The sequence below is a fragment of the Hipposideros armiger genome, unplaced genomic scaffold, assembly GCF_001890085.2.
Source record: "Hipposideros armiger isolate ML-2016 unplaced genomic scaffold, ASM189008v1 scaffold_452, whole genome shotgun sequence".
Classification (NCBI taxonomy): Eukaryota; Metazoa; Chordata; class Mammalia; order Chiroptera; family Hipposideridae; genus Hipposideros; species Hipposideros armiger.
In genome coordinates this window covers 969,630-985,002 of record NW_017731802.1, presented here as the reverse complement: position 1 = coordinate 985,002, position 15,373 = coordinate 969,630, and the positions used below count along the sequence as shown (strand labels likewise).

At 36.4% G+C, this 15,373-nt stretch overlaps 1 protein-coding gene across 3 annotated transcripts in view; it reads right to left on the bottom strand.

The window, feature by feature from the left end:
- Nucleotides 1-14,964, bottom strand: part of GABRB1 (gamma-aminobutyric acid type A receptor subunit beta1) — a 432,747-nt gene extending 417,783 nt beyond the window's left edge. The window contains exons 1-2 of one of the 3 annotated variants that reach the window (XM_019665772.1): nucleotides 14,846-14,964; nucleotides 13,906-13,974 (exon numbers count right to left, since the gene is read on the bottom strand). The gene's annotated coding sequence lies outside the window, so the exon portion shown is untranslated. Of the gene's footprint in view, nucleotides 1-5,842; nucleotides 5,898-13,905; nucleotides 13,975-14,845 lie in introns of those variants that run through there. The other 2 variants (XM_019665771.1, XM_019665773.1) reach the window with 2 other exon arrangements.
- Nucleotides 14,965-15,373: the final 409 nt, after the last annotated feature.

Below are 15,373 nucleotides of genomic sequence, written 5' to 3'. Positions count from 1 at the left end.
AGCCCCGTCTCCACAGGCCAAATCTGAATCTGATTGGCCTGGTGAGCTCCACAGCTCCTTCCTGTTGACTCACTGATACCCGGCCTCACCTAACTTGCATACCAGTACCACATGAGGCTTTATCAGAACCTTATGGGAACTGGCAGGTGGCAGCAGGTCTCAGAGGGTCCTGGCTTTTTGTGGAGCTACGCCAGACCCGGTCCTTGGTCTGCAGCATGGCATCTCCCATATACCTCCAGGTTTACCACAGACAACAGCCAAATGTGAATTGCTTTGTAGCTCCTACCAGGTAGTTCCCAGCCAGTCACAGGCAGTGGCTGACCTGACCTGCACCAGGCCCCACCCAAGAGACCCCAGAACCAACGTACTTATAGGTTGACTTCAGACCACAGCAGAGCACCACCCAATTAGCCCCACAAGGGGCACACAAATAGAACAATCTCACCAGGCACCAGAATCTGCTGGGGTTATCCCACTCCATGGGGTCAGTGCCCCCCCCCCACAGCAGCCTGTAAGCTGTGGATGTGGCCAAACTCCATAGCCAGTCAGCCTGAGAGTCAATCCCACCCACTGACATGCCAACAGCAATCAAGGCTCAACTATAACAGGAGTGCACACACAACCCACACAAGGGACACACTTGGAGCACCCAAAGCAGGTAACCAAGCAGACTATTCCACTGGGCCCCACGGAACACCTACTACATAAGGCCACCTGGCCAAGACTGGAAAACACAGCAGATCTACCTAATACATAGAAACAAACACAGAGAGGCAGCCAAGATGAAGAAACAAACAAATTTATCCCAAATGAAAAAACATGAGAAAGCTCTAGAAAAAGAACTAAATGAAACAGAGGCAAGCAACATACCAGAAACAGAGTTCAAAACAATAGTTATAAGGATGCTTCAGGATCTTAGTGAGAACTTCAACAAAGAGATAGCAAGCATAAAAAAGGACATAAAAGCCATAAATTAAAAAAAAACAGTCAGAAGTGAAGACTACAATAACTGAAATGAAGATGCACTAGAGGAATCACCAGCTGATAGGTGAAGCAGAGGATCAAATCAGTCATTTGGAAGACAAAGTAGTATAAATCATCCAATTGGAACAGCAAAAACAAACAAAGAAAGAAAGAAAGAAAGAAAGAAAGAAAGAAAGAAAGAAAGAAAGAAAGAAAGAAAGAAAGAAAGAAAGAAAGAAAGAATCCAAAAATGTGAGACTAGTTTAAGAGACCTCTGGGACATCAAGCCTAATAACATTTGCATCACAAGGATATCTGAAGAAGAAGAAAGAAAGCAAGGACTTGAGAACCTATTTGAAGAAATGATGACTGAAAAGTTTCCTAACCCGGTGAAGGAAATAGACATACACATCCAAGAAGCACAGAGAATCCCAAACAAGATAAACCTAAACAGGCCCACACCAAGACACATTATAATTAGAATGGCAAAAGTTAAAGGCAAAGAGAGAATCCTAAAAGCAGCAGGAGAAAGGCAACTAGTAACTTATAAGGGAGCTCCCATACAATTGTCAGCTACTTTCCCAATAGAGATTTTGCAGGCTAGAAGGGACTGGCACAAAATATTCAATGTGATGAAAAGCAAGGACCTACAACCACTACTCACCCAGCAAAGCTATCATTTAACATAGAAGATAAAGAGCTTCCCAGACAAGAAAAAGCAAAAGGAGCTCATCACCACCAAACCAGTATTACAAGGAATGTTAGAGGGACTTCTTTAGGATGGGAAAAAATATATCAAAATTATAAATAATAAAATGGCAATAGCTACAAATCTATCAACAATTACTTTCAATGTAAATGGAATAAATGCTCCAATCAAAAGACAAAGGAGGGGCCTGCTGAGTGGCGTGATGATTAAGAACTGGCTTGGGACACCAGAGGGCCCCTCAGATCCCACATATGAGGGCCAGTGACACTGCCCTCCACAGCTAAGATGCTGAACAACAGCTCAACCTGGAGCTGGGCTGCCCTGAGTCGCCGGCGATGGCGTAGGCTGCAGCCCCTGTGGCAGTGGGTTGCCATGGGCTACCGTGTGTAGCCAGCAGTCAGCGTGAGCGGCCACCAACCACCGTGAGTGGCCATCCAGAAGCTGGCGACTGATTTGCCTCATCCAGGAAGAGCGCAATGATGGTGCCAACTTGGACCAGTGAAGCAACGTCCTCCACAACTAGACTGAAGAACAAAACGACAGCAACTTGTCTGTTCCCCTTCCCCCAATTCCCCAGCACTGTTCCAATCCCCCCAATTCCCCAATTTAAAAAAAAAGACAAAGGAGGACCGAATGGATAAGAAAACAAAACCCTTACATATGCTGTCTACAAGAGACTCACTTCAGGTTGAAAGGCACACACAGACAGAAAGTAAAGGGATGGAAAAAGACATTTTATGAAAATGGAAATGAAAAAAAAATAGCTGGGGTAGCAATACTTATACCACACAACATAGACTCTAAAACAAAGGCTATAGGAAGAGACAATGAAGGACCCAGTAATCCCACTTTCTGATATTTATCCTAAGAAACCCAAACACTGCTTTGAGGGGACATGTGCATCCATATCTTTATTGCAGCATTGTTTACAATGGCCAAGATGTGGAGGCAGCCTGGGTGTCTGTCAATGGATGAATGGATAAAGAGGAGATGGTAAATATATACAGTGGAATATTGCTTGGCCAGGGTAGGGAATGCATTCATGCCATCTGTGGCAGCATGGATGGACCTGGAGGGAATTGTGCTGAATGGAGTATGTCAATCAGAGAAAGACAGATGCAATGAGGTTTCACTTATATGTGGAATCTAAAGTACAAAATAAATAAACAAAAGAGAAACAAACTCATTGATAAAGGGAATATTTTGATGGTTGCCAGATGGGAGGGGGTTGGGGGTGTGGGTGAAAAGGGGGAAGGGATTAAGAAGTACAAATTGGTTGTTACACAATAATTGGGGGATGTAGGGTAATGCATAAGGGATATAGTTAATAATATTGTGATAACTATGTATGGTGTCAGATGCTAGGTTTGTTGGTTTGATAGATGGGAGGGGGTTGGGGGCAGGGTATAAAAGGTGAAGGGAGTAAGAAGTACAAACTGGTAGTTGTTGTGGGGATGTAAAGCAAAGCATAGGGAATATACTCAATAATATGGTAATAACTATGTATAGTGCCAGATGGGTACTAGACTAGTCAGGGGGATCACTTCTTAAATTATACAAATGCCTGATCACTATGCTGTACACTTGAAATTAATATAAAATAATACTGAATGTCAACTGTAATTGAAAAATTTCAAAAGGGGGAAAAGGTGAACGGGAATAAGAGGTCCAAATTTCCAGGTATAAAACAAATAAGTCATGGGGATTTCATGCACAGCATAGGGAATATAATCAATAATATCCTTATAGCATAGTACAATGTCAGATGGTTGCTGGACTTATCATGGTGATCACTTCTTTAGGTATATAAATGTTGAATAACTATGGTGTACCCCTGAAACTAATATAATATTGTATGTTAGCTATATTTTAATAATCTTTTAAAAATGTGGGAGAAAGGATAGAAAAATAGAAAAGGAAAGAATTAAACTTTCCTTGTTTCCGCATAGTAAGTTTGTCTAGAAAGGAAATCCAGTATCTCCAAACATATGAGAAAATAATAAGAGAAGTAAACCAGCTTGCTGGATTCAAAATAAAACAACATTTGGATATATGTTAGTATCGTAGTATTCCTATACACAGCAGTTAGTTACCAATTAAAAAAAATAGATGAAGTAACTGAGACAGAAAGTTCATAGGAAAACTTATTCCCTTACAATAATAGCAAAAACTCAAATATACCTAGAAATAATTGAAAAAGAGATGTGCAAGCACTTTATAAAGAATCTGTGTAACATTATTGAAGGACATAAAATAAGATCTACATAAACGGAAAATGTACTATATTTGTGGCTGGGAAGTCTCCATATTATAATTATGACAATTCTATCCATGATACGAAATCTAATCAATTTGAATCAGAGTTCCTACAGCTATAGTGGGAATTAAGAAACCAATCCTAAAACTCAAATGCATATACACTGTGAAATGCTTACTGCGATCAAGTTAATTAACACGCCCATCATTTCACAGTTACTATTTGTGTGTGTGTGTGTGTGTGTGTGTGTGTGATGAGCACACTTAAGATCTACTCTCTTAGCAAATTTCAAGTATACAATACAATATTATTAACTAAAATCATCATGCTGTGCATTAGATCCTAAGAACTTATTCATTGTATAACTGGTCAAAGGACAAACTTTCATTCATAACATGATATATTTTTTATCACAATCACTATTAGTAAAGTTTGAATTTTGATAAGATAGCCACTTTATTATTGCCTTTTTTTTTAAGATTTTTATTGGGGAATTGGGGGAAGGGGAGCAGACAAGTTGCTATCCTTTTGTTCTTTATTCTAGTTGTAGAGGACGTTGCTTCATTGGCCTAAGCTGGCACCATCACTGCGCTCTTCCTGGGTGAGGCAGATCTGCTGGCCGCTCACGCTGGCTGCTGGCTACACACGGTAGCCCATGGCAACCCACTGCAGCAGGGGCTGCGGCCCAGCTCCAAGTTGAGCTGCTGTTCAGCATCTTAGTTGTAGAGGGCATTGTCACTGGCCCTCATATGTGGGATCCGAACCGGGGCCCTCTGGCGTCCCAAGACAGATCTTAACCATCGCGCCACTCGGCCGGCCCCATTATTACCTTTTAAAGTATTTATATATCCTTTGTTATGCTTTCACACTTTTTTATAGATTAAGTGCTGTATTAATTTATTGATTATAAAAATCTTATGTAATGCTGATTTTACAGTAAATCTACTAATTAAATAGTATTTTTATCTACTAATGGAAATGGTCTCACTTCGTTTTTTGCATATGACCTATTCTCTAAGGGTTTATTATTTTCTTTGAAAAAATTTCTTCTGTTTCAGACTATAATGAAAGCCAATTATTTGACAGATTTTTAGCTGCTAATATAAAAAATGTTTTTTTCTTTTACTTTGTATTTTTTAGCTCTTCTAATTCACATATTATAATGTGGACTTTTCAGGTTAAAATTTGTATCACGTAATATAACCATATATAGTTTTACCTCTTTATTTTTTACTCTTTAATCACAATGCTATAACATTTTTATAAATTGCTATCTTAAATAATTAAATTCATATTTTATTCTTTTTCTATATACTTCTTTTGAACTTCTCAAATTACTATTCCTAGAATTTGGTGATTATAAGGGCATTCTTTTGTTTTAAGGAGAATTCTACCTAGGTAAATATATGATTTCTTCTTTTTAAACTATATGCTCTATCTTATTAAGAGATAGTTCCAGTTATTCCTTTTATTAAAAAAATACTGATATTACATTAGTAAGAATAGTTAATATTTGATGGGCTTATTACTTACTAATACTTTTTAAAACACAACATAATTAGTGCTTATAATACCTTATGAAGTAATGATGCTATAATTAGTTCTGTTTTACAGATGAAGTAACTGAGACATAGAAAGTTCATTATATCGAAGGTCAAACAATTAAATGGTAGAGACAGAATTCAAATTCAGGTAGTCTAATGACAATCTATACCCTTTAGCAGTACACTATTAATTATGAAAATATGTTGCCCCTAAAAGATACTTTTTAAACCTCTATTGAAGTAATTATGATTTTTGCAAATGCTCTTATGTAATTAAATGCATTTAGGATTTATCCTGTGGTATGAGTCATTTACATTTTTAGAAGAAGCCAGAATTAGAGTTTTGGTTTTTTTTTAAGCACTACAGACCTATGCTCCCAAAGCAGGATCTTATGAAGGGTCACTCTGAAAACTGGAAGTGCTTGTAGTGTTGTGACCTCTGGCTGACAAATGTGCTATGGGTAGGAGAAAAGCAGAGAGAATGGTTATTAAGGCTGTTACAGTGAGGTATTGTTTTAGACTGTCTTTAAAAGCATTGCCATTCATAGCTTTGTCAATCTGTAGAGCTTTTACTGGTTTTTTTTTGTTTGTTTTTTAGTAGGAACTATGTATCCTTTTCATCTTACTTGTTTCTTAGACTAAATTTTTAGTGCTCTGGATTAACTGGATAACAACAGTGTTACAAATAACCAGGGGATTTTCCAGGTGAACGTTTTCCTGTCTAAACATATAGCCTTAGGGCTCACTGATTTACTTAAAAATATTTTAGAATTATACAGCAATAAAAGGTAAAAACTAACAGAATAAACACATCCAAATAACCAATTTATAATGCAAAATATACTAGAAATGAGAAAAAGAGCTTTCCATCTTAACCTGAAGTCAGCGAAGACACCTTGAAAGAGTTGAGACTTTCTGCTAGACCTTGAATTCACAGAGCTAAGACGTTGGAGGAGTGAGGATAGGTGGAAACACAAGCAAAGGCTTCGTGTTAGTAGCTCATTGAGATAAAGAAAATGGTAGTATTTCAGGGAGAGCTGAATATACTCTTTGCAATGATGAAAGGAGTGGGATGATGGGAGGAGAATAGGAAGGGAGTAAGGTAAGGAGAGGAAAACTCGTGTTTCCCAACTCATAGCTAAATGAGAGCCAGACTAGAAAAAAAAGTAGATTTGGTTGGAAAACAAAACTGTTTTTTCCCCCCTGCCTTATATTAAATACATACTTACTATTACTAAATGGAGGTCAAAACATTACTAACCTATCATTTTTATTTTGTTGTTACTGAAATTCTCTCAATTATTTTAAGAGTGATTTGAAGGAAATTTTGGAAAACCTAGACATTTGGACTAGTCAGTTAAATGATATAGCAACAGCGTGATTTATTAATTAAAAAATACTGTAATAATTTCCTGAGTAAAGAAATTAAATTTATAAAACCATCCTCCCTCTTGGAGATAAAACCTAAATCATCCAATATTTTAAGCAACAAAATATTTTCTTCAGTCATACAGTCACTTTTATATATTAAAGCTGAATAAGTATGGGGTGAAATATTTGAAAATTAAAAGGTTCTTTCCCTTCCTGAAATCATAAATGTAGTAACTATATGCATGAACAATTCTAATATGGATTTAAGAAATGAAATACTATTTAATATGGAGATTACACACACACACACACACACACACACACACATACATACAGATAATCAAAGTTGGCAAATGTTTAAGGAAAATCAAAATCATGAAGGAAAAGAAATAAACTCAACAGACAACTAAATCCTTATAGAGAGTAAGACTATTTTAAAGCAAGTATAATACCTTGAAAAAGGTTTAAGTACATACAGAATAAACAATAAAATGAATAAGCTGTTAGGCAAAAACAAGTCAACATGACGACAAATAAAACGCAAACTGGGGTTCTAGAAAATTGAAATATAATTGTAAATTTTAACAGAAAAATTGATAGATTAATTTAATGACACAAATAAAAATTTTATTAGTGAGCCAGATGATAGAATCAAGTAATTATCAATATTGCATTGCAAAAGACAAAATAGTCATTGAAAAGAGATATGGAAGTTTCATAAGAAAAGAAAAAGGTGGGGAGCAAATAATAAAAGAAACAGCAATGTCCCAGAAGTGACAAAAGTTATTAGTTTTATGATTGAACAAGTTCATTGAATGTCAAACAGCATTAATTAGTCATATTATGGTGAATTTCCAGAACATCTTAGAGAAAGAAAAAAAAATCCAAAATTCTCTTGAAAAAAATAAATCATGTTATCTACATAGAAAAGAGAATAATTTGTCATTCTTACAGCAAATTTAGTACCAGAAATTCTTTTTTTAAAGGAGAAAAACAAACAGAAGTTTATTAACCTATGCATCAGAAATTCTTACCAGCAAATTTAGTACCAGAAAGCAATGAAGCGATGTTTTTAAAATTCTGAGTGAAAATGACTTTGAATTGCTAATTCTATACTCCCACAAATTAGCATTCAGTTGTGTTGGAAATATTAAGTTATTAAAGGGCTGAGAAAGGTTTGCCCCCCACAGATCCTTCCAGCGAGATTTACCTAAGGCTTACTACAGCAAAACAAAACATTAATGCAAGAAAGGAAATTAAGACACAAACTGAAGTGGTAAGCAAACAAGCCAGCAAAACAAATTACTCTCTAATTTTTACATTAAATGCAGTGAAATGGAAAGCAATTCAGAAATTATTCTGAAGCGATAGACTAAATGTACATAAGTTAAACATTTATGAGTTAGAGGAGGTGTGTTGAAGTTGAAGGGTTATGAGGAAACAGAAAAGAGCAGATACTTTGAATAAGCCATACTCCTTAAATAGAAATTATGAATTAAAAACGAAAGCTATAGTTTATTGCTGCTTCTTATGTGCCAAACACTGTTTTGAGTCTTTATTAAATATTACGCCATTTACATCTAACATTTCTAAACACTGGTAGTATTGTCTTCATTTTTCAGATATTTTAGAAGAAGAACAAATGGAAAAGGCAACTTACTATTGGCCACACAGGTTACATGTGACAGAGTCAGGGTTCAAGCCCAAAAAGTCAAAACCTAAAGCCAATGTTGTTAACCACTGTGTTACACTTCTTCTGAGAGAGAAAAGTGGAGCACAGAGAGTGACCTAACCAAATGTTGGTGAACAGATAATGGAGGATCCCCCAAGAAGACAAGACGTAACTGGGATAGTAGTTGAGTAATAATAGGGTGAAACACTTGAGAGAAGACCACACATGACTAGAGATCTCCACACCTATAGAAGAGCCAACAATATGGCAATACAGATGGGCGGCGAGAATGCCTTCCATTTCCATTTCCAACTGCATGATATCTACTGTTCTTAGTGGTTCAGCACGTCCTGTGGCTGAGTGTGTGCTTTACGTTTCTGTGTGCTTTACTGTCTTATCATATGCGTTCTTATAATAAAACCACTAAATTGAAGCTCTGTGAGGGAAAAAGAAAACATTTTTCATTAAATCACCAATGCATATCCCTTATCTGCCATTATATCAGGCACAAAACAGGTATGCAATACATACTTGTTGAATTATTGGATAAATAGATAAATACATTCAGCAATACGTATTGACTGTCTAATAGGAACCAGGCACTATTCTAAATACTGAGCATACAGCTATGCGCAAAACAGATAAAAATCCATTCTTGCTATCATGGAGTTTATATTCTATCACGGAGTGTATATTACCATAAACAAGGTAAATAGATAGAGTATACTCTATATTTAGATGGTGGTAGGAGAAAAAGAAGGCAAATGGGCAATGGAAATAAGAACCTGGGGAAGGATGTTCCTTAAAACTTGAGGAAGAGTGGCTAGGGAGGACCTCATTGAAAAGGTGACATTTGAGTAAAGGGCTATGGATAGTGATGGAGCGAGCTGTGTGGATCGAGCGAGGAAGACCATTGCCAACAGAGAACAGCAAGCATGTAAATACTGAAGCAGGAATGTGTCTGGTATGTTCAAAGAGGCCAGTGATGCTAGAGCAGAGTGAGAGGCAGGACAAAGCAGCAGACGAGTGCGAGAGTTTCAGGATTTATTGAGTAAGATGAAAGCCAGGGTAAGGGTTTGATGTGGAGAATAACATGATCGGACTTGGTTTTTAAGCGAATCACTCTAACTAATCCAGGATAAAGACTGCCAGAGGGTAAGGATGGAAGGAGTTAGGTCACTAAACCGGGTGGACACATATAGTAGTGAAGATGATGAGCAATGGCCACTTTCTGGATGTATTTTGAAGCCGGAGTTAATAGGGCTTTCTGACAGATTGGATATGGTGTGTGAGTGAGGGAAGGAGCAATTAGGGATGACTCTGAAGTCTCTGAGCTGAGCAGATGGAAGAGATGCCATTGTCTGAGACGGGAAGAGTGTGGAGGAACAGTTTGGGATGGGAGGGGGTTTGTGTTGTTGGTCCATTTTGGAAATTCTAAATTGGATATATGTGGATAATTCCATTTCAAGAAAGAGGTCTTGGCTGGAGATACGAAGCTGAAAGCCATCAGCATGTAGGTGATATTTGTTATGGACTTAATGTGTGTTCCCCCAAATTCATATGTTGAATACCTACCCTCAATATGACTATATTTGGAGATTGACCCCTTAAAGAGGTAATTAATGTTAAATGAGGCTACAAGGGTGGAGCCCTGATCCGATAGGACTAGTGTCCTTATGAAAAAGAAGAAGGGATGCCAGGAGCACTTGCACACAGAGCAAAGGACAGGTGAAGACACAGCAAGAACAAGACCATCTACAAGCCAAGGAGAGAGCCCTCAGGACCTTATTTTCTCACAGTTCTGGAAGCTGACACTCCGATCTTGGACTTTCAGCTTCCAGAGCTGAGAGAAAATAAATTCTTATTGTTTAAGCCACCCAGTCTGTAGCATTTTGTTGTGGCAGCCCTAATAAACTAATGCAGTATTTAATGCCATGAACTACATAATTTCACCAACATTGTGAATTTAGGTAGAAAATGAAAGAAATTTAGGGTGCCCTGGGGTTTTTCAACTTTTTGAGGTTGGGTATATAGAAAGTAACTAGAAAGGAGACCAAGAAGAAACAGTAGGTAGAAAGAAAACCAAGGGAGGAAAGTGTGTTTTTTAAAAAAGGAAATAATCAACTGCATTGATTATTGGTAATAGGTCAACCAATATGAGGACACAATGAATCTTCCATCAGTCAGATGAGAAAGGCATTATTTTTTTGAAAATTCGTGAATTTTGAGATCTGTAGTTTCAGTTCCAAATTATTTTGATTCAATCTCGTTAAGATTTTAAAGCTGAACTGACAACAGAATGGACAATCTTGAAAGTTTATTTTCAGAGAAAATAAATTTTCCCGTTTAAAAGTTGGTGATGTATACAAACTTTATAAATTATCAGTAAAGAGCAAAAGATGAAGAAAAATATTCTAAAAGATTAGATCTCCAGTCATATCACATAATTTTGTTGTGGCATTTGTTTTATTGCTAGGAACTAGAAACATTAAAAATTCAACAACTGATTAGACAAAAAAGCATTCTTTGTGAAAGAGGAAAAGGCAGCTTACATTTGTAACAGGAAAAACTGAATGAAAACATGAATAAACAATAGGGAAACTGGTAAGAGATTCAATTTTGGAAGAGAAAAGTCAATAATTGAAATCTGAACTTAACAAAAACTAATTACTTGAGTTCTGAGAGAGGATAACCTATCACACTAACCTAATTTTGAACCTCTCCTTAGCAATCTGTGGATGAAAAAAAGCCCAATCCATAGGCTCCATCAGTGAATATAACAGTGTGCAAAATTTTGATTGACAGATTAGTCACGTGCTATTTATAAAATAATCATGATGAGGGCATTCAGCCATTAAGAAGTTAAATACAATTATGTTTTCCTTTAAAATTTATGCATCATGGTAAACAAGTATGTATTACTTTTACCATTTAAAAATGAATAAAGAATACTTAAAATGGAAAAAAAGAATAAAGAAGTTAAATATTGTGCCAGTTTTCTGCAGTTAGTGGTCAAACAGAATCGTGTGTGTGTGTGTGTGTGTGTGTGTGTGTGTGTGTGTGTAAAATAAATCATTAGATTTTGAACCTTTTAATTTTTTGTGGTTTATAGTTACTCTTCCCAGTTGTTTCTTATTTACTTTTTTGGGGTTAGCCTTTAGGTGACTTCCAAAAGTAGTTGTTACAGTACAATTCTCCTAGAAATCTATCTCGTATTTTCTCAGGATTTCTTTGAAGTTATACTGCATGCAGTATTCAGTTACTTTTTAGTTTTCCCAGTAATTTAAGTAAACATGTGAATAATGCAACCATCAGCTAAACATCATTGAAGGTGTGTATAATGTCACATGGTTGCCAGAGTTATAACATTTTCCCCTGACAGTTGTCATATCAAAAGCATGTTGCCAAACACTCCTTTGGATTTATTGAATGTTAACAGCAGCAGTAAATTTAACAATCAGACCCAACACTCTCATTTTAAGGTGAGAAACAGTGAGATACATAGAAACTATATGATGTGCAGAAGCACACACATCTAGTAAAAGTAATTTCAGGTCAGTTAACTCCAAATACCTTTCTTTCTAAACAACTCATTATCCCTTTCTGCATTAATTCTGGCATTCTCAATCTGCTTTTAAAACAGCCCATGTTATTTACTACAAGTTAAATTTTCTAATAACAACAGGTGGAGGATTTTAACACCTAGTTCAAAAACTGATTCTAGTCTAATTTCAACCAAGGAACATCATTTTGTTCATTAAATAGTCTGCATGATAAAAATTTTGTCACCTAGGGGACAGTGAAAAACATTTCTGGATTTGATTTTTCTATTTTTCAGAAAATAATTAAGCAATTTTATAATTCACTAAAATGTCACTATGTCACTTTAGTAATCAACTCAAATGATTATGGTTTTCCAAAAATTTCTATTAAATTATTATTAAAGAGCTAGAACATTTTTAATGATGAGGAAGAAGAAATAATCAAAATAATAGGCTTGATTTTTTTCTTTCAGTATCCAATAATATGAATTTTTATACGGCAAAGAGTGAGGCATTTTTAAATAATCTTTAATTTTTGCAGCCTGATTTATATGTTTTTTCCTGGGGACCTAAGGAACCATGAATCTATCTCTTACTTATATTATTGCTATTGTTTTTCCTTGATTGAACCCCTTCTCCATTACAATGTACTTGGTATATAACACTGAACTGTTCTGATTTTCTGTATAAACAGAAGCAAGCCTTTTAAACGCTGGAATCTGTTTCTACAGTGCATCTCTGCCCATCTCATCCTTGGGAACGTCAAAGTGTAGTTTTCTCTACTATTCCAGCTGCTTCAGCATTTGGTTAAAACCTCTATTTGAACATCTTTCCCATAGTTCTATAGTTAGCTGGATAAATACAAGGTCTGACAATTAAGTTTGCGAACTTGTTGCAATAATTTTGCTAACCTTTTTTAATACCACAGGGATTATTCACTATGAATTTGTACGAAATGGACAAACAGTTAACCAAGTTTACTATTTGGAAGTGCTGAAAAGGCTGTGTAAAAAAGTTAGACGACCTGAACTTTTCGCCAACAATTCATGGCTCTTGCATCATGACAATGCACCAACTCACACGGCACTGACTGTGAGGGAGTTTTTAGCCAGTAAATAAACAACTGTGTTAGAACACCTTCCCTACTCACCTGATCTGACCCCCAATGACTTCTTTCTTTACCCAAAGATAAAGGAAATATTGAAAGGAAGACATTTTGATGACATTCAGGACATAAAGGGCAATACGACCACAGCTCTGATGGCCATTCCAGAAAACAAGTTCCAAAATTGCTTTGAAGGGTGGACTAGGTGCTGGCATCAGTGCATAGCTTCCCAAGGGTTGTACTTCAAAGGTGACCATAGTGATATTCAGCAATGAGGTATGTAGCACTTTTTCTAGGATGAGTTCGCGAACTTAACTGTCATACCTTTGTATTTTCCCACTAGCTTGTGTCCTTGCTAGGAATAATATCTGTGACTGTATATAGCAAAAATCCTGGTACATTGTAGGAGATGAAAAAAACACATCTTGAAAAATGGAATGAATAAAGATATACAAAGGCTGTATGAATTAGTAGAAAAACTTGAATGTATTTTCCCGCTAATCAGAGAGAGTAAACATATTGCAAAACTACGGTAGCTGATGTGCACCCATTGCTTATATAGTACACAGATTAACAGCAGACAAATCTCTACAAATTCAAGCAGACAATTAATGGCAACACTTTCTAATCAATGCTCTGAAATCATTTGTTATTTTTGCATCTCAGTAACTCCCTTGAAGTTAGTGTAATGGTGTAACGTGTTCTGAGCAGTAGAATTATCAAGAGAAACATCATGAGTTACTTTTTGGCCAAGATGGCTAAATCCTGGTGTACCTTCCCTTCTTTTCATCTTTCTTCCAGTCCAGCGAGTCTAGAAAGGACAGGAGTCTAAGTGGAGCCATCGGAAGCCAAAAGCTTGGATCCCTGAGTTAGCACTTTGAGGATCTCTAGTAGGCATTTACCTGAGTCAACAACATTGGACCTTACATGAGGGAGAAATAAACTTTTATTTTACTGTTTGTTGCTTGTTGTATTTTAGAAGCTAGAGGTTAATTACCATTGACAATGTATAAAAATAAGTAACCTCAAAAACATAAAGTAAAAACATAATATAAAAAGCAAATTGCATGATGATGCTGTATATAAAAATATTCAAAACATGTTAAATAATATTATTTATTTTGAATACATGTAGAATAATACATAAATATGCATGGAAAGAGAATGACCAAATTCAATACAATGGTTACTTTTAAAGATAGAAGGACAGTTGTGGTAGAGTACTCAGGAAGTTTCAATTGTATCTGTAAAGATTTTTTACTAAACAAATCTGAATCAATTTTGACATATTAAGAATTTTATAAATTTATTAAATTTAGAATTTAATGAAGCTGAGTGTGGAGCACGTGGATGTTTGTTATACCATTCTCTTTTTTCCCCCTGTATTTTCAAACATTAAAAATATCAACATTTAATGACTGGGAGCACTTTAGATAGAAATTTATAAGTCATGAATAGTTGGGGAGGAAATTTAGATATATTTATCAAACATGGAAACTTAGATTTAAGCACACATCATAAAACTTAACAAAGGGAAGTTTTCCCCTTTACAGAGAAGGGCATTTTACTTAGAGTATAAACATATGCGCTGCTCCAGAGTTGGAACAGTTTGAAAAAGACAAAGAGAAGCATAAGTTAGTCATATTCATAAACCCCATCATAAGTTATTGGAACGTACTCACCATGGAGAGCAGGTATGCGTGCCCACAAGCAGGTCTCCCTCGGAGCAGTCTGGCCCATGTCCGGTACATTCTCGGCTTCTCCGTCAAGCGTGATTATTTGGCCCCACTTAGGACCTTACGCTCATCCATTCCTGCACCTGGTTTTTAGCCCCAGGCAAGCAGTACAAAATGTAGATGTCCTTGGCTCAGCCCCACATTCATCTTGCTGCCAGTTTTCTTAGTATTTGCTGCCCAGGCAGTTAATTCACAGCTGGGCTTAGTGACTTTTGCCCCCTCATCCTAGAGCACGATCACAGTTGCAGGTTCGCTGTGTGTCTGCAGGCAAGCAGGAAAGAATTACTGTGATCACACAGTAGAGTTCATTCCTGCACCAGCAATGATAACGTGAGGCCTTTGACAAAATTGTTTTGGTCATCAAACTGGTCCAGTCTTGTCTGGTGGAAGAAGAGTACATCTCTGCCCCTGCCTGTCAGGATCTTGTAAGTTTATATAGAGGTTTCAGTCCAGAAAAGTCTCAACTCCTTACTC